The sequence below is a fragment of the Lithobates pipiens genome, unplaced genomic scaffold (genome assembly GCF_037356315.1).
Source record: "Lithobates pipiens isolate NorthernLeopardFrog02 unplaced genomic scaffold, aLitPip1_a1.2 Scaffold_8, whole genome shotgun sequence".
NCBI classification, from domain to species: domain Eukaryota; kingdom Metazoa; phylum Chordata; class Amphibia; order Anura; family Ranidae; genus Lithobates; species Lithobates pipiens.
This window is the reverse complement of record NW_027507903.1, coordinates 652,502,869-652,522,658: the sequence shown is the minus strand read 5'-3', so window position 1 is coordinate 652,522,658 and position 19,790 is coordinate 652,502,869. Positions and strand designations below refer to the sequence as shown.

Below are 19,790 nucleotides of genomic sequence, written 5' to 3'. Positions count from 1 at the left end.
TCTATTTACTCAGCATAACTTTATCTTTCACATTATGCAAAAATTGGGCTAACCTTACTGTTTTTTTTTTCTTAGCACAAAACATGTTTTTTTTTCCCAAAAAAAGAGTTCGAAAAATTGCTGTGCAAATACCATGAGTGATAAAAAGTTTCAACAACCACCATTGTATTCTCTAGGGTCTTTGCTAAAAAAACATACATAATGTTTTGGGGTTTCTATGTAATTTTATAGCAAATAAATGATGATTTTTACATGTAGGAGAGAAATGTCAGAATTGTCCTGGGTGTTCCAGAACGCCTGATTGTGCTCCCTGCATGTTGGGCCTCTGTATGTGGCCACGCTGTGTAAAAGTCTCACATATGTGGTATCGCCGTACTCGGGAGTAATAGCAGAATGTGTTTTAGGGTGTAATTTGTGGTATGCATATGCTGTGTGTGAGAAATAAACTGATAATATGACAATTTTGGGGAAAAAAAAAGGAAAAAATCTTGATTTTGCAAAGAATTGTGGGAAAAAATGACAACTTCAAAAACCTCATCATGCCTCTTACTAAATACCTTGGAATGTCTTCTTTCAAAAAGGGGTCATTTGGGGGATATTTGTACTTTTCTGGCATGTTAGGGTCTCAAGAATTGAAATAGGCCGTCAGTACTTCAGGTGTGATCAATTTTCAGATATTGGCACCATAGCTTGTGGACTCTATAACTTTCACAAAGACCAAATAATATCCACCAATTTGTACTTATTTTTACCAAAGATATGTAGTAGTATAAATTTTGGCCAAAATTTATGAAGAAAAATTACTAATCTGCTAAATTATATAACAAAAACGAAGAAAAATTCTTTTTTTTACAGAATTTTCGGTCTTTTTTCTTTTATAGCACAAAAAATAAAAAAACGAGCGGTGATTAAATACCACCAAAAGAAAGCTCTATTTGTGTGAAAAAAAGGACAAAAATTTCATATGGGTACAGTGTTGCATAACTGAGTAATTGTCATTCAAAATGTGAGAGCACCGAAAGCTGAAAATTGGTCTGGTTATTAAGGGTGTTTAAGTGCCCAGTGGTCAAGTGGTTAAGGACAGAGAGTAGAAAATCTCCCGAAAATATTTTATTTCTGCAAATCCCAACAGAATGGATCAGTATGTGCTGCAGACTGCAGTCACTGGAGCTCCACCGGATGTGGAGGCCACATGTTTCCGGTGACAGTGGAGCTCCATCTGCAGAGATTCACAATAAAGTTTTGTAAAAAAAAAAGAAGTGGAGTGGAGGCCACATGCTTCCTGTCTACGGTGGAGCTCCACTCTGCAGCAATACCCTTTCTCTCAGCTACAGCCATTCATTGTGTGTTACAATAAAGTTGAATAATAAAAAAAAGGTGGGGTGGAGGACACATGCTTCCTGTCAAATGTGGAGCTCCACTCTGCAGCCACACCCCTCTCATAAATGAGGAAGTAGGAAAGTCTCATGAATGAGGAAGTAGGGGAAAATAAAGAGAAGTGATATAGAACTGATGAGAAGTTCTGTGATGGTGGAAGATGAAATATGATGTTCCAGGTAGTCGGGTCTTAGAGACATTTCCTGAGATGTGAAGAAGAGATCTACAGAATCCAAAATTTCCATAGAGAAGGTAAGAGAGATGGGAACATTGGGATGGGCGGGACATAAAATACATCAGAAGAGACTTCTATTTATTATGTAAAGGAGAACTCCACCTTTAACTTGCTGAGAAAGTGTAGTAGCTTATCTTCACCCTCCTTACCCAACTTCTCTAGATAGCATACAACCCACATGACTTCCCTAGGTAGCCCACAACCCACGTGACTTCCCTAGGTAGCCCACAACCCACGTGACTTCCCTAGGTAGCCCACAACCCACGTGACTTCCCTAGGTAGCCCACAATCCACGTGACTTCCCTAGGTAGCCCACAACCCACGTGACTTCCCTAGGTAGCCCACAACCCACGTGACTTCCCTAGGTAGCCCACAACCCACGTGACTTCCCTAGGTAGCCCACAACCCACATGACTTCCCTAGTTAGCATACAACCTTTGTGACTTCCTTAGGTAGCATACAACCCTTGTGACTTCCTTAGGTAGCCCACAACCCATGTGACTTCCCTAGGTACCCCACAAACCACGTGACTTCCCTATATACCCCACAACCAACGTGGCTTCCTTAGACACCCCACACCGGCTTCCCCAATGGGGATAAGGGTCTCTTCCCCACAACTGTAGGGGTCTGTGGTTGGGGGCTTAATGGAATCTGGAAGCCCCCTTCAACAAGGGGCCCCCCATATCGTACCCCTACCCATTCACCAAAAAAGTGTCAAAAAGTAATAAACACAAGAGACAAGTTTTTGACAATTCATTGATTAAAAAATAAAATATAAAAAAGTGTCCCTCAATGTAAATCCCTTGTCAATAACGCCGCCTGTCGGCCCGAAAACAATCAATGAAAAAAAAAAAGCTAAAACATTCCACCTCCTAGGATGGCCTCCCGCCAAATGCATGCTCTACACTTTGGCATTTCTTATATAGGAAGGGGTGGGGGTCACCTGGCTACATCACCCAGTGGCACCGCCCTGTCAGAAACCATGAATCAGACTGAGACAGAAGTACAGATAATCACACTTGTTTAATAATAATAATAAGGTAAACAGAGTAAGCGTAGTCAATACATAGCCAGAGTTAAGTAGCCAGATCGGGTAGTCAGCCAATGCCAATGTCAGAGAGCCAGAGATCAATGTAGTAGTACAGCAAGCAGGATCAGGAGCCAGAAGGGACGTCAGCCGAGCAAGTCTTCAACAGGAACGCAGGAGAAAGTCTCTGAGATGTGACTAAAGGCAAAGGCAGAGATGAAGTGAGCGAGATGGCTTTCAGTAGCCAGGACTGATGAGCAGATCATCAACAGCTGAGTCACTGTGGAGAGAAAGGAGCTGGAAATTAGCCGACAGCTAAGCAGCTAGCTCAGAGAAGGAAGGGCTGAGCCCAGGCCTGACAGTACCCCCTCCCCCTCTGAGGATCACTGGGCTTGAGGGGAAAATGCCTTTGGAAATCACGGAGGAGGACAGGGGCATGTACCTCCGAGGATGAGACCCAAGAGTTTTGCACTGGACTGTACCCCTTTCAATGCACCAAGTACTGTATGTGCCCACGGAACCTATGGGAGTCAACAATGGATTGTACTTCATAATCCTCAAGGTTCTGTATAGGGTGAGGATGTGGCACAGAGGGTGGTAAAGCGGTTGCAGACCAAAGGTTTCAATAAGGAGACATGGAACACATTAGAGATGCGCAAACTAGGAGGAAGGTCCAACGCGTAAGCCACTGGGTTAATCCTGCGAAGGATACAGAAAGGCCCAATAAACCGAGGTGCAAACTTCAAAGAAGGAACACAAAGTCAGAGGTTGCGAGACGACAGCCAGACTCTGTCCCCAACCTGGTAGTAAGGTGCAGGCAGGCGTCTGCGGTCAGCATGGAGTCTGTACCTATCATTAGCATGTTGCAAAGCCTCCTGGACTTGTACCCAAGTGGAACGAAGGCCACGGAGATGCTCCTCTAACGCAGGAATACTCTGCGGAACAAACGAGGCAGGCAACGCGGAAGGTTGGAAACCATAGTTCGCCATAAACTGGGACAAACGGGAAGCTGAATTCAAGACACTATTGTAAGCAAACTCTGCCCATGGTAAGAGGTCTGACCAGTTGTTATGATGGTCAGAAATATAGCAACATAGGAATTTCTCCAATCACTGATTGGCTCGTTCTGCGGCCCCATTAGACTGGGGGTGATACGCAGAGGAGAAAGCAAGCTTAATAGCCAACTGTGCATAAAAAGCTCACCAGAACCGGGACACAAACTGACTATCCCTGTCTGAGACCATCACCTTGGGTAGCCCATGTAAGTGGAAGATCTCCCGAGGAAATATAGAAGCCAGTTCCTTAGAACTGGTCAACCACCATAAGGATAACTGTGTTGCCCTGGGAGTTGCGTAACTCCACAATGAAATCCATAGACAGGTTGGTCCAGGGCCTCTCTCCATTGGATATGGGTTGTAGGAGGTGCACTGGAAGGTGTTGTGGAGTCTTACTATGAGCACACACAGAACAGGCAGCTACAAAGGCGGTTACATCAGCATGTAAAATAGCCACCAGAATTGTTGGAAAATGGCCCAAAAGAGTTGATTCTTCCCAGGGTGGCCAGAAGCCTTGGGAGAATGGTAGGTCTAGAGCACAGCAGTATGGAGACTCTTGGAACAGAGCAGCGATCGCAAGGTTTCTCAGGAGGAGCATCGACCTGAGTAGCAAGAATTTGGTCACCCAAAGGAGAAGTAGTGCAAACCATAGCCAGAATATGATCAGGAGGAATCACAGGAACCAGAACCGACTCCATCTTGGAAGTGGAGGAAAATTGTTGTGACAAGGCTTCAGACCTTACATTCTTGGTACCGGGTAAGAATCAGACAATGTAATTAAAACTTGACAAGAAAAGAGTCCATCGCTCCCTTCTGGGAGAGAGGTGTTTAGCCTCAGACAAGAATGTCAGATTCTTATGGTCAGTAAGAATGAGAACCGGCACAGTGGTACCTTCAAGGAGATGTCTCCATTCTTTCAGGGCTAAAATGATAGCCAACAGCTCTCTGTCACCAATCTCGTAATTGCACTCTACTAGTGACAATTTTATTGGAAAAGTAACCAAACGGATGCGCAGAAACAAAGGCAGCCTTGAGACTCTCAAAGGCCTTAATGGACTCCGGAGACCAACTCTATGGGTTGCCATCTTTCCTGGTCATATCAGTCAGGGGCTTGACCAGAGACGAGAAGTTACGAATAAACTTCCGATAATAGTTGGCAAAGCCAACAAAGCGCTGCAGTGGATATAAACCCACGGGTCGAGGCCACTGTAGGACCGCTGAAAGTTTCTCTGGGTCCATCAAAAAACCAGCAGTGTAAATGACATGCCCAGGAATTTGCTTTCAATATTTTTATTGAGATTTTTTTTCATGAAAAGTATAACATTCAATAACCATCCCATTGGGTCTCACCATGTGTTAACTGCAACCCTTTCTGAGTAGTTCTGTAGGGAACACTAGCGGAGGCAGCCCCCCCGTGTCGGGAGTTGTTAAGCCCACCACCCCCTTGGGATCACACTGTGGTGGTGCCCAACCTCCCTCAGGCCCTGTGTCCCCCCCATTTTTATAACTGCGACTGTCTGGCCTCCTAGCTAGCCTGGTCAGTCTCTTCAGCAAGCTCCACAGAGGGGCGATTCAATAAGGTCATTTGGAAACACAGTCGCAGGAAACAGCTTGGGTACCTAGTCTGTTTATAGTGCTATCTGCTGTACCAGTTGGGGGCATAACTTCCCCTACTCATACATAAAGGAAAGTGGGAGCAGAGTGTCCCCAAGAGAGAAAGAGGAGGGAGGGAGAAGAGGAGAGGTGGAGTTCCAGGTGCAACTAGTTATCCGTTCGTGACTCCCAGGCGGAGGGAAATATTGCAAATAGAGGCCCAGGGTTCCCAAATAGCTTTGCATCTTCCCCTTTTGTCTTGCAGTTTCGCTACTAGTTACTTCATCACCCAGGAAATTTTTCTCACAGCCCCCCTGAAGGGTACTGAGGGTGTTTTACACACCCTTGCGAGTTTTATTTTTGCTCCCAAGAGAATATAGAACGTTAGAGTTTTCAGGGTACTTGGGATCGAAGGGATTTTGTGGTTTAAGAGGGCTATGGTGGGGTCTGGGGAAACCGTGAAGCCCGTTATCTTCCTCAGGGCGTGGAACACCTTTTTCCAGTAGGACCTAATTTAGGGACAGGACCACCAGGTGTGGAACATTGCACCCTCCAGTTCGCACACCCCCTTGCAGATGCTTGCCAGCTTTGAGGGGACATACCACCTGGTTATAAGTTTGATGTTGGCTTCAATCAGGGAGACATTAAGAATTTATAGGAGCGTTGGAATGCTTGGTACCAGACAGCGGGTTCCCATGAGTGTCCCGTATCCATTTCCCTAGCCCGGGCGTATGGTGGAATGCTGTCCTTATATGCCAGGAAGGAGTAGATTAAGGAGATACCTCCCCTCTGACCTGTAATGTTAGAGCACCATCGTTCATAAGGGGTCATTTTGGGTGGCTCACTCTTAACCATCAAAATAGAATTGTGGAAATGGACAAGTTGGGGAAAATCTGAACAATTCTGAGTCAGGCATTTCTAGGTTTGTTCAGTGACACAGGCTTAAAGGTCCCTACGGGGACAGAAAGTGACCAATGCGAAACAAGCCTTTGTTAGTCCACCAGAGGAACGCTTGAATGTTCAGGCCTGGAGGAAACATCGGATTGTGGAAGATTTGGGATAGGGGGCGCAAGGTAGAGGCCAATGAATGTTGTTTGTGAAGCGTAGTGCACAGTGCCACCGAGTGGGCGAGGTTAGGAGACATAATAGGAGGTCTTGTTTTTGTGTCGCTCCACAGGAGGTAGTCTATCATATTTAAAGAGTCTGCTGTTCTTTCCGTTGAGAGCCAGTCTAGTTTAGGACCCCTAGGGTACACTATCGAAATCTGGGTGAGCTGGGCGGCTTGGTAGTACAACCACAGGTTTAGAAGACCTACCCCTCCCTGTGCTTTAAGCCTGTATAGAACCTCCTTGGTACACCTATGGCCTTTATTCCCCCAGGCAGATCATACTATTTGTGACTGTAGTTTTAGAAGGAATTGTTTCTTTATAGAGATTGTAAGAGATTAAACAGATATAGCATACGCATGAGAAGGGTAATTTTAACTGTGTTGACTCTGCCCAGCCAGGATAGACCACATTTCGACCACCTCTCCAGGTCCTCACTACACCTACGCACCATGGGGGGGGGTAGTTCGCTGAAAAAAGATTGTTAATCTTGTTAGTGAGCCTGATGCCCAAATATGGAATAGCGTCTGTCGCCCAAGTGAAGGTAAAACTGTTTTGTAGCTGGGTGACGGTGTCCGGGGGGACAGAGACATTCAGTGCTATGGTTAATAGGTTAACCGTCAGGCCTAAAAATCCGCCCAAAGTCCCTGAGGACTTTGTCCACAGTTGGAGTGGATGTGAGGGGGAGGTGATGAAAAGGAGGAGGTCATCTGCAAATAATGCTCACTTAAGTTACTGATCACCGCATGTTACCCCCCTTGATGTCTGCATTGGTCCGAATCGTGTTAGCCAGCGTTTCCATGGCCATCGCGAAGATGAGGAGGGACAATCCCTGTCTGGTCCCCCTGCCAATGGCAAAGGTGTCCGAGTATCTGCCTAGTAAGCGCACTTGTGCATTAGGTGTCGAGCATAGCGAGTGAATTAGACCTAGGAAGTTTGGTCCAAAACCCCATTTCTCCAGCAACTCAAAAATGTATGTCCAGGCTACTGAGTAGAATGCCTTATGGAGGTCTACTGAAAGGACGTACCCCTTCTGAGGTGGACCACCATCTCAGCGGGGGTTGAGCAAAGATATAACATCAGCAGCTCTCCTGATTTGGTCTGGGCCCTGTCTCCCAGGGATGAAACGCACCTGATCTCTGTGTATGTATGTTGCAATGAAACATGCCAATCTATTAGCCAATATCTTAGTCATTATACGTTATGTTATGTTATGTCAGATCGTTATTGATGAGCCAGTTTGGGCGATAGTTGTCGACCTAGCTTGCATCTTTCCATGGTTTGGGGATGACAGAGATATAGGCAGAGTTAAGGTCTCTGTCTAAGGGGGCTCCATCCCTGAGAGCGTTGAAGAACCGCGTAAGGTAACGCGCTAGACATTGGCCAAATTTTTTGTAATATCCCGTGGAGAAACCGTCTGGCCCAGGAGAGGAGCCCAGTTTGAGGGATTTGATGGTGCCTAAAACCTTCCCAGAGGTAAAGGGGTCCTCTAGGAGTTCCCTGTGGCCTTGGGCTATTGATGGGACAGGGAGGGAATGGAGGAAGTTACTCTTGTGTGCAGGAAAAGGTCGGAGGGTCAGGTTTTGTATTGTTTAGAGTAGAACTTCAAGAAAGAGTCCATAATTTTTGGTAGGGTGTTGGGTCAGGTCTCCAGTTGGGGATCTAATCTTTGGAAAGTCTAGCGTGCGATTTTTGGGAGTCAGTTTAGTAGCAAGTCTGGATCCAATTTTGTCCTGTTGGGAGTAAAATTTTGCCCCAGACCATCTGAGGTGTTTTTCAGCTGCTGTTGTGAGTGATAGGTTGAGTTGAGCTCAAGCCCTATCCAGCTGTGCTAAAGTCACTGGCTTGGGGTTGCGCTTGTGGGTCTTAGAGACTGCCTGATGTTCTTACTTTATTTTAGAGGAAAGCTGGATGAGCTTCCCTCTGAGGACCATTTAGTGGGCGGCCCACAGAGTGGCAGGGGACACTTCATTGTTGTTTTTTCATTAAAGTACTCTTTTATGTACTGTTCTATCAGTGTACACTGAATCGGGTCACTCAGAAGGGCCTCGTTGATGTGCCACCTGGAAGGGCCTGAGTAGCCAGAGGACCGACTCGTGACTAGAGTTACAATAGAATGGTCTGAGAGGGGGGTATCCTTTAATTTTGGGTGAAAGGGTCAACGGGTCCGATTTGGATTGCGTGAAAATGTGGTCTATCCTGGCATGGGAGTTGTGGGGAGCCAAGAAGTGTGTGTATAATCTTTTGCTCGTGGATTGAGCTCTCTCCATACGTCCACCAAACATGCCTCCTGCAGTAGGTGGGCTATTCTTGTGCTCTATTTCGAGGGGCTTTTGGGTCTGGGTTTCCCCTACACTGTTTTGTCTATGGAGAATTCAAATGCCACATTGGAGTCCCCTCCCATGAAGACCGTTGTTGGCCCTTGTTGGGGGCGTAGTACGATATGAAGGTATAGGTTTCCCCATCTATGGCGCCCGAAACTAGAATGGATCGACCTAGGGGATCTGTGACTACCTCTGTCTGGGATAATTTGATGTGTTTGGAGAAGCAAATGGCTACTCCCTTCGTCTTGTTATCTGCGGAAGCCAAAAAGAATTGTGGGTAGTGCTGGTGTAAAAAGGAGGGTCTATGGGTGGCAGGGAAGTGTGTCTCTTGTAAGAAGAGAATGTCAGCCTTCATGTCATGATAGATTTGGAATATTTTTCTGCGTTTGATCAGGGAATTGAGACCCTGCGTGTTGTGAGTGATAATTTTGAAAATGGTGGATGGGGGTTGTATCAATGGATCAAAGGTGAGAGTATCTCAAGCCCGGTATAGATCTTACCTTCTCTTATTGATGATTCCGAAAGGAGTGACCATTTCAGAGGATGAACCAACACCCTGGCCCTGGATCGAATAGTTTGGAAATTCCGGGTACACCTGGAAGTAAGAACGAAGGAAGTAGAAAACGGAGAAGCAAGGAAAGAATGAGAAGAAAAATTATTAAGCGTAAGGATTGCAGCAATTGTATTGGCTAAAAAAGCATGGTAACATGGGCCCCCCAGGCCCTCATCCCCCCCCCCCTCAGGGTGGGTGCGGACCTGCCAGCACCCTCCTCATAACCTGAAGGATCAGGAGTACTCTGAGTCAGAGTCTCCTATTCCTCCCAGAGAGGACTTGACCCACCACGGTCCTTCCGCTAGTAATAAACAGTGACATTACAAAATAAACAGAACACCCTTGAAAAGAGTAATATGTGATTCAAAATCCCACACGGTGACTCTCCACCCCAGGCCGCTCCCCTGAGCATCCCCCGTAGTCAACAGGAGACCCCGGGAAAGACCGGTTCTGTGTGGGGAAAATAAATTGCCTCAAAGCCCACCTTGGGATCCCCCCTCCTGACCTTCTGGCCCAGCTTAAGAGTGCCCGATATGGAGAAGGCGCTGAATGGAATATGTGGGCCCAGAGGCAAACGACATCTTGATGGGAACACTACAAGACTCTGTATACGTTTTTGGAGAGAATGGCATATAATATGGGAGAAACAGAATATAATTAAAGAAGCAACTCTGAAACTAGGAACAATTAAAGTCTCACTCCTGGGCTACTTGACTTGGCCCCGCTGCCCCAACCTACTCCCAGAAGAGGCATCTATCTTGTCGTTCTGCCACCCAAAATAAGGGAGGAGAGACCACTAAGACTCTAGGGAGGGGTGCATCAGGGAAAAGCGGATCTCCAAGGGGTATGGGGTATAGCCTGGATCGAGCGAGAAGGGAAATCCTAAGCCAGGGCCCTGGGTTAGGGAAGTGGACAGACCAGTCAGTCATGTCAGCAATGCATTCTTAGACCTCTTGGAGTGTTGCAACAACCAGTTGGGCTGCAGGGGGCTAACAGGAGGTGGTTGTTTTGATGACGAGGAGGGTTCCTTGTTGGGTGGAGAGGGAAGATGTTCCTGGGAGAGTAGGCCAAGGTGAAGAAGTAGGCATTTGCCCTTCACAAAGGATGAGAAGCCATATCCTTTATTGCGATAGGAAAAATTCAGGTGGAGAGGGAACAACCATCTGTACGACATCTCCTTCTGTTGTAGGACTTGGAGTAGTGGTTTAAGCGATCTTATTTTTTGCACGTTGTAGGGTGAGAGGTCAGCAAATATCTGGACTGCATGACCCAGTAAAGTGAGAGCCGAAGAACCTCTTGATTTTCTCCTCACCTCCTCCTTCACCAAATAAAAATTAGGTTTGACTATAATGTCCCTGGGAAGTCCGTCGGAGCAGGGGGGAGCTGTAATGCCCTATGAGTTCTGTCCATTTCCAGGTGGTGGTCAGCAATGTCTGGGATGAGGCCCGTGACAAGGGCCTTGACTGCTTGATGAATGTCTTTCACAGATTCAGGGAGTCCCCGTATCCTGAAAGTGTACCGTCTGGACCTGTTCTCCAGGTCATCGATCTTTGAAAGGGTAGTTTCCAGTTGGTCCTGCATGTCATGGATGCTGGCTGAATTTTGATTTATTCTAGCAACAGACTGATCAGCCTTTTTTTCTATGACATTTATCCTCAGCCCCAGCTGCTGCAAATCTGCATGAATGGATGAGGTGATATGGGCTGCATTCAGAAGACAGCTATTATAAATGGGAAGTCAGTGGGGGCTGGAGAGTTGACACAGGCTTCCCGGCCTGAAAAGGGATCATGCATAGGTGTTGTGGGGATCCCTGATAACGATCTCCCTAGCAGTGATTCAATGGATGTGGGAGAGGGCGGCATGGTCAGTGGGGAGCTTGCTGTATCTGGAGAGGACAAGGGAGCCATGTTCTGGTCCGCTATGGACTCATCAGCTGCCTCTGCCGAGTTTCTCCCTCCTGTGGGGGCCGCCATTTTAGCATAGCTGAGCGGGCCTGGAGCGGTGTTTAACTGGCTGCTGACATCCATGGGTTCCCGGGGTGTTCCCCTGCTTAGGCATCCTGGTGTGGCTTGCCAGTGTTCTGGAGGCTGTAGCGGGCGTTAGCAGGGCCGTGGTGGCACGGAGCTCTATAGGGATCACGGCCATCTTAGTAGCTTCCGTGCATGCACCTTGATAGCCCAAGAATTTAACCTGTTCACAATGGAATTCGCACGTTTCCAATTTACAGTAGAGATTGTTCTCTCTTGGTCTCCGAAGCACACAACAGACATCTGTTTATTGGCTCTCCAGGGACTTGGAAAATATTATGATTTAGTCGAGATAAACCACCACACATAACTGCAAGAAATCTTGGAGGACATCGTTAATGAACTCCTGTAAAACTGTCAGAGCATTACAAAGGCCAAAAGGCATTATGAGATACGCATAATTACCTGATCTGGTATTAAACACAGTTTTCAACTTGTCACCCTCCTTAATCCCGGCGAGATTGTATGCCCCTCTCAAATCAAGCTTCGTGAAAACCGTTGCTCCCTTGAGGTGGTCAAATAACTCCATAATCAACAGAATGATGGGATAGGCATTCTTAATCGTGAAACATTTGAGATCCCTATAATCAATACAAGGTCTCAGTTCACCACTCTTCTTCTTCACAAAAAAGAAACCAGCACCAGCAGGAGATGAGGATTTGCGGATGAAAACTTGAGAAAGTGCATCTGCAACATACTCCTCCATGGCCTTATCCTCTAAGACCAACAAAGGGTAAACCCGGCCACGAGGGGGTATAGCACCAGGTTGAAGGTCAATTGCGCAATCATATGACTGGTGTGGAGGCAAAGTACCAGCTTGACCTTTGTCAAAGACATTGCTAAAATTATGTTAATCCTGCGGCAGGGAAGAGAGTGAAGAGGTGCACAGGACCTTGACTACCTTCTGGGAGCATGACTAACTGCATTGTGGCGACCAAGAGAGAACCTCAGAACGGAAACCAATAAAAAGTAAGGTTGTGAACCAATAACCAGTGGAACCTTAGGTGTGGAAATAACTTGGAATTGGATTATCTCATGGTGAAGAGCCCCTACAGCCATGAACAATGGAACAGTCTCATGATTCACAAGGTCAGGCTAGAGGTCTCCCGTCGAGCCTCAATAGCAAGTGGAATATCACGCAGCTGCAGTGGAATCGAGTGCTTCGATACAAAGGCAGCATCAATGAACAGGCCTGCAGGCACAGAGTCTATAAGAGCCTGTATGTCGATTTATGACTCAGCCCAAGACAGGGTAACCTAAACCAGGGGCTTATCTTTCTAGGAAACTGGAGACAAAATGCCACCTAAGTTCTGTCCGTGACAGGACCTCAAGGTTTGGGCGTTCCCTGGATGGGTAGGACAAGATTTCAAATAGTGACCACCCTGGCCACAATAAAGGCACAATATCTCCCTCCTAGGGGCTCTCTCATCCGCAGAGAGACGCTTGAAGCCCCAGTGAATGGGTTCATATTCACAGACCGAATCGGTACCAGGAGGCATGGGAGGTGAGGGAGGCAAAAGTGGGACTGCAAAGCTCGGAGACAAATGTACAGGAGGCTTGCGCCATCGCTCCTTAAATGAGTCTTTCTCTGAGTCTGGAGTCAATGAGGATGGCAAATGTGATGGCATGGCAAATGTGATCAACCTCTCCAGCTCAGTGGGTATATCTCAGGCTGCTATCTCATCCTTGATGTTATCCGGGAGACCATGAGAGAAGGCAGTCACAAGGGCCTCATTGTGCCAGGCAACCTCTGCTGCCAGAGTACGGAATTCAATGGCGTAATCCACAACAGTTCTCGTACCCTGATGGACATGAGGCTCTTGGCAGTAGAAGCAGAGCGTGCGGGAATGTCAAATACCCTTTTGAAGGAAGCCACATATTCTGGGTAACTCAGGACCACAGGTTTTTGCATCTTCCATAGAGGGTTTGCCAAGGCCCTCTCAGAAACCAGACATGCCTCTTATAAAGTTAATACTCGAGGCGGGTGCCTGCACAGAGACTGGAGCAGCAGCAGGGACAGCCTGCAACACACGTTGTACTGGAGCAGCCATAGGAAGATTCCAGGTGAGCCATGCGATTCAAGAGCATTTGTAACGCCATGGCAAACTGATCCATGCGGTGATCCTGGTCATCCAATCTGGAAAAAATATTACCAACAAGTGGACTGACTGCATCTTCTGAATTCATGGCCTGCGCCTACTGTCAGAAACCATGAATCAGACTGAGACAGAAGTACAGTTAATCACACTTGTTTAATACTGATAAAAAGGCAAACAGAGTAAGCTTAGTCAACCCATAGCCAGAGTTCATTAACCAGATCGGGTAGCCAGCCAATGCAAATGTCAGAGCCAGAGATCAACGTATAAGTACCGCAAGCAAGATCAGGAGCCAGAAGGGACATCAGCCGAGCAAGTCTTCAACAGGAACGCAGGAGAAAGTCTGAGATGTGACTAAAGGTGAAGGCAGAGATGAAGTGACCTGGATGGCTTTAAGTAGCCAGGACCAGCAGATCACCAATAGCTGAGTCACTATAGAGAGAAAGGAGCTGGCAATTAGCCAACAGCTAAGCAGCCAGCTCAGAGAAAGAAGGGCTCAGCCCAGCCCTGACACGCCCCTTCTGATGTCATGGATTGGTGCATGCTGGGCAAGTTACATCACAAGGGGGTAGGGCCACCAGGTAATGTTGCCAGGTGACCCCGCCCTTACCTATACAAGGGACCCCTACAACCTGCAGTCCCCCACCACCACAGCCCATGGTTGTGTGGAAGAGACCCTTGTCCACATCAACATGGGAACAAGGAGCTTTGGGGTGGGTGGGCAGAAGCCACTCTGCCCCAAATCCCCCACCCCCCATGTTGAGGCTTGGTATGGTTCAGAAGGGGGGCTGCTTGATCTCCCCCCCCCCCTTTCCTGACCTGCCAGGCTGCATGCCTAAATAAGGGCCTGGTACACCATTTTTTTCACTTTTTTCTATTGATGGCTGTTTTTTTTTTTTCTTCAGCTGTCAGTGGGGAAACCCATAGAGAGCTGACTCATCGGTTGCTAAGGACACCACAGCCAGCTTCCTGGCCCCTCTCCTTAACAACCAGATTACATTGCACCCAGATTGAGCAAAGCTTTGCCCACAGATTACATTTTACAGCACTCAGTGCATTGAAGGGTGTTTGGCAGGGATAATACTCGGTGAAAACCCTGCAAATTCAGGTGTTCAGGAAAAGGTGAACCGTTCACCCCAACATGCTTGTGATAACTTACCGCATGATTTCATGCGTTATTTTAAAATGTATAATACTTGCAAGTTTATAATGAGAGTTTCTTTGTGAATTTTTAACGTTGTAAGATATATTGCAGCATACTTGAATGCAATAACATATCACTTAGTGGATTGTGCCCTATGTCTTGTGCCTAGTAGCCAGGAGTTTCCCTGATTTGTTGTTTTGGGCAAGATAGTGGATCTTTAGAGACGGAAGGTATTTATCATGCTGCTGAACCATCAACCCTTTGAGTTCAGTACGGAGTTTAGTCAAGGAAGTGACCACAGTAACATCTGGGGAGGTTTTGTTTTTGACTTCCAGATTTTGGATATTAGTCAAGTTTGGGGCCCCATTGAATGGGTCATGCTGGGTTGATGATGTCACAAATTGGATAAGGCCACCATGTGATGTCATTTGGTGGCCCTGCCTCTTAAGTATTTAGGAATTGGATGGTGGGGGCAGCGCATGGTGTGATTGATGCTGGATCTACACTGGGGGACTTTCTTTTTGTTTCGTTTTAACTATTTAATGATCGCCCCAGCAGGCTCTCCTGTATGAACCGCCATCATTGTTCATCAGCTCGTGCAGGCGGTGTTGCGGGCGTGCCCGCAGGTTCAGTGGACTCGATGTCTGCCAGCAACCTGCGGTCGCAGTGAGGAAAGGCAGAATGGAGATCTTGTCCTTGAAATTTTAAGCTTCTTCTATAAGCAAATAATTTATTTGTGCTTAAAAGCACAAATGCAGCTCCCTTATATAATGCCAGGAAAAATGCGCTTGTATATCTCAAAGTAACACAGACAGATGCTGGTATCACATTGAGCTTAGCAGAGTCCTGCAATAAAATGATCTACTGCTTTATTTATATTGTAAACATGAATAACAAATGAAGATGGTGGCTTCAGAATCAGCCAATCAGACACTTGTATTCTTTCAAAAGAACCAATCTTACACATATATATTCAAATAGAATTCCAATAGTGACGTGTGCAGATGGTCGTATTCAGAGCCATGCGGCCAGCCCCCTATTTGAACACTAATTACATGGCTCTGAATACGATTGTGTGCACATTCCCACCGCTACCAATGACATGAGTCATACTCTATCATGGCTCAGTGGGCCATATTTTTTGTATGGTTATGCTATGGTTCCCATGTACGCAGATCTGCTTACTAGGAACGTTAATGCAGTCGACATGAAGTGGTCAGTCTCTTCGGCAGGCATGAATGAACATCCTTAAAAAAGCAAACAGATCTGCTGTGTCCACGGGAAGGTTTCCACTGTCAATGGTCTTCCACCATCGTCTGTATGTGTGAATATGCTCGCACTATTGTCAGTTAAAGTAACGCAGTGCTGTATCGCAAATAATGGCCTAGCCATTAAGGGGGAAAATCCTTCTGGTCCTGCTTGCTTTGTCCCTCCTCTTTCCTGACCTGCTGGGCTGCATGCTTGGATAAGGGTCTGGTATGGATTGGGGGGAAAGCTGTTGTGTTTTTTTTTTTTTTTTTTTTTTTTTTTTTTATGCGGTCTTGTTTACATTCAGCTGTCAGCAGGGAATTCTGCTGACAGCTGTTGAGTCATCGGTTGTTAAGGACGTGGCAGCCACCGACTCTTTAACAGCCAAAATGCAAACAAAAAACACATTAAAAAATGCAACAAAAACACGTGTTCAGAAATGCAAAATGCAACGGAAAACTGCATCAAACTCAAACTCAACCACATAGATGTGACCTGAGGCTTCTGCTGCATACACATGATCAGATTTTCTGGTAAACTAGGTCCGATCGTGTGTGGGCTAGTCCGATCGTTTTGGGGGGGGAGGGAATCCGACGGACCTAGAAATAGATCATGTTTCAAATCTATCCAATGGACTAAAAATATGGACGCAAGAGAAGCTATTGGCTATTTGTTCCGTTTTACATGATCACGTTCAAAACTAACGGACTTTCGACCGGACTTAGTCTGTTGGTGTGGGCCAAGTCCGTTCTTTCTGAAAGTCCATCGGAACTCCGCCAAAAGTCCGTCGGGAAGTAGTAGTTTGCCGGAAAGGCTGATCGTGTGTACTCTGCATTTGTCTTGTAAAAGTGCCAACCTATTACAATTAGAAAAATATCTGGTTTGACAAAAAATGGAAAACCTGAGCAATCGGTGAAATAATAACAAATTGTAATAATATCATGTATTTGTTATGACATGCTTCGCCTTTGCATGTTCAGATTGGACACTGTGTAATCTTCTATTGTTCTATACTTTATTTCACTACTTACTCTGTTAATCTTTGATATGTTCTTTCCTTTGTTACCCTGATTACTTCCCTTACTAATAATCTGCTAAGTATACATCACAACATGTTTGTCTGTAATTCCTTCATCTATAATCTTCTTCTCATTGAGGTTTGTGAATATGGAAGTGATACACAAGAGACGTGTACTGAACGCTTTCCTTCTTCCTTCTCCTACATGACTTTATTCTTATGTCGCACTTTGTTAACGGACTCTTTTGTATTTTGTTTGCTGGACTTGTAAAAGGTTTTAATAAATATCTAATATAAAAATAAATCCTCTTTATACCGGTGTTGTGTGAGGACCATTAGAACACATTGTCTGTTGGATTAAGTAACTAATTGCTCTGTATGCAAACTTTCCTTTCGCAGCCGACTCTCAGAGTCTTTCGTTTTCTAACATTTGTAACCTGCGGTTCATCAGAAGGTTATTCTTCATATCTCCTTCAGAATTCATATGAATTATTATAATTTAATATCAGAAAAACCTGACATATCAGTATACTGTACACAGAATAGTCTGGTCTGAAGGACACACACAGATCCCATCCATTAACCACTTAAGGACTGAGCCTCTTTCTGATGTTTACCAGTTAAAAACATTTTTTGGCTAGAAAATTACATAGAACCCTCAAACATTATATGTTTTTTTTCGAACACCCTAGAGAATAAAATGGTAGTCTTTGCAATACTTTCTGTCACACCGTATCTGAGCAGCGGTCTTACAAGACAACAATAAAGTTAGTCTATTTTTTTTATATTGTGAAAGATAATGTTACACGAGTAAATTGATACCCAACATGTCACGCTTCAAAATTACGCCCGCTTGTGGAATGGCAACAAACTTTTACCCTTAAAAATCTCCATAGGCGACGTTTAAAAAATTCTACAGGATGCATGTTTTAAGTGACAGAGGAGGTCTAGGGCTAGAATTATTGATATCGCTCTACCGATCGTGGCAGTACCTCACATGTGTGGTTTGAACACCATTTTCATATGCGGGTGCTACTCACCTATGCGTTTGCTTCTGCACGCGAGCTCGCTGGGACAGGGTACGTTTATTTATTGTTTTCTTATTTATTTTACCTTTTTATTTTTGTACTGTTTTTTTTTTTTTTTAAATTTGTGTGACTTTTATTCCGATTACAAGGAATGTGATAGAAAAAAAAAAACATGACAGGACCCCTTAAATATGAGATCTGGGGGTCAAAAAGACCTGAGATTTCATATTTATAGTAAAATGCAATAAAAAATAATTTTGTCATTTAAAAAAAAATGAAAACAATGTACCTTTTAAGAGCTATGGGCAGAAGTGACGTTTTGATGTCGCTTCTGCCCAGCAATGATATGGAGACGGATGGGGGCCATCTTCCCCTCACTAGTCTCCTTGTCAGGTTACAAGAAGGATCTGATCGCCTCCGCCGCCGCCAATGGCTCCGGTAAGTGGTGGAGGGCACCGGAGCGTGGCAGGAGTGGGGACCTCTCCCACCACCGGTAAAAGGGATCTTGCGGTGAATCTGTTGCAGAGACCACTTGTTGTGGTTTTTAAGAACAGTTTCCCACACAGTATTTATAATAAAGTCGTTTTTAACGAGGATATTTTTAAGATACAAAATCAATCTATATGACACAGTCTATACATGTGAAACGTATTCACGGAGACAACTGATCATACAAAATAGTTACATTTATTGGTTGACAAAAACAAATATTTACATGATTTTAAATATCGATTGCGTCACATGAACATCTTGACAATTAATGGAAACACCCGTAAAATGAACGTAGTTCCTTGGACATAATATCACCATGATAACTTCTCAGTAGAATCAATAACCTTACTGCAGGAAAGTAAGTGGTTAATAATGTGAAATAAATTAGAAGGTTGTTTTGTCAATAAATGTGGCAACTATGCAAAAAAGAAAAATATAATGAAAAATGTAATCTTTAGAGAAAAATCTAAAAGGCGGTTATTGATTCGGGAGAACGTTCATTAATAGTATTGCATTCAATACATCAATATTTGAGAGAACGTACATGATAAAATCAACATGACATAATTACCCATTCCAAGATGGCTACTGCTCCTAATGGCTGGTTACCAGAGTTAAGATGGCTGCCGTGTCTTTCAAAATGGATACTCTTAAAGAGGATTTACTTCTTGTGACCTCCGAGTTCCAATGATCAGGTTCAGGAATCTTCATGAATGTGAAAATATGTATTCATGCATGGTGCATGCTTGTCAGTCTGTCTAGGAGTGTGTGTATCTCCCAGTGTCCCCCTCAGGGTGTGTCCCTGAGCCTCCCTCCCCCATGGCATCGTACTTGCTCCTAAATACCATCTCAGACAATGAGATCATAAAATTATATTAAGTTCTGCCCAAAAGGTATGTGTTCCTTACTTTTCATTGGTAGGCAAGACTTTATAATTCACCATTTCTGGGGGCCCAATCATTTTAAGGTAATAGCACCTTCAGCCACCAGGTGTCTCACATGTGTCTGGAGTTTATCTCTTTAAGTTAATATATTCTATTTTTATAATATGTATTCGTTTTTTATATATGTTGTCACAAATATATATATCTAGTGTTCAGGGATGCTAGTAACCAACATAATATAAAATACGCTTAGCATGATTTTGATTAATCCCTACTACATAAAATGTTTATATAGATAGATAGATTGCCCAGCTTTTCAATGGGTCATATAAATAAGTCACCTAATTCTGATGGGAGGGGGAGTGTTCTTTTTGGGAGCAAAATTTATTATTTCTTCATAAATTTACAACACACTTTTATCTTAAACCTTATCTTATGGTAGCTAGCTGCTGCCATAACAATGATATTGCTCTTCAAACAGCTGATGTATAACAATGGTGGGCGGTCCGGAAGTGGTTAAAGTGTACTGTATACCTCTCCCTGACAAAGTGGCCACTAAAGAGCCACACAATGTGTTGTTTGT

General features: G+C 45.0%; 1 protein-coding gene across 3 annotated transcripts in view; it reads left to right on the top strand.

Annotated features, from left to right (window-relative positions):
- The first annotated feature begins 1,416 nt into the window (after nucleotides 1-1,416).
- Nucleotides 1,417-19,790, top strand: part of LOC143961713 (NACHT, LRR and PYD domains-containing protein 12-like) — a 162,256-nt gene continuing 143,882 nt past the window's right edge. For 2 of the 3 annotated variants that reach the window (XM_077471042.1, XM_077471041.1), the window contains exon 1: nucleotides 1,419-1,629. The gene's annotated coding sequence lies outside the window, so the exon portion shown is untranslated. Of the gene's footprint in view, nucleotides 1,630-19,790 lie in introns of all 3 variants that reach the window. The other variant, XM_077471043.1, reaches the window with a different exon arrangement.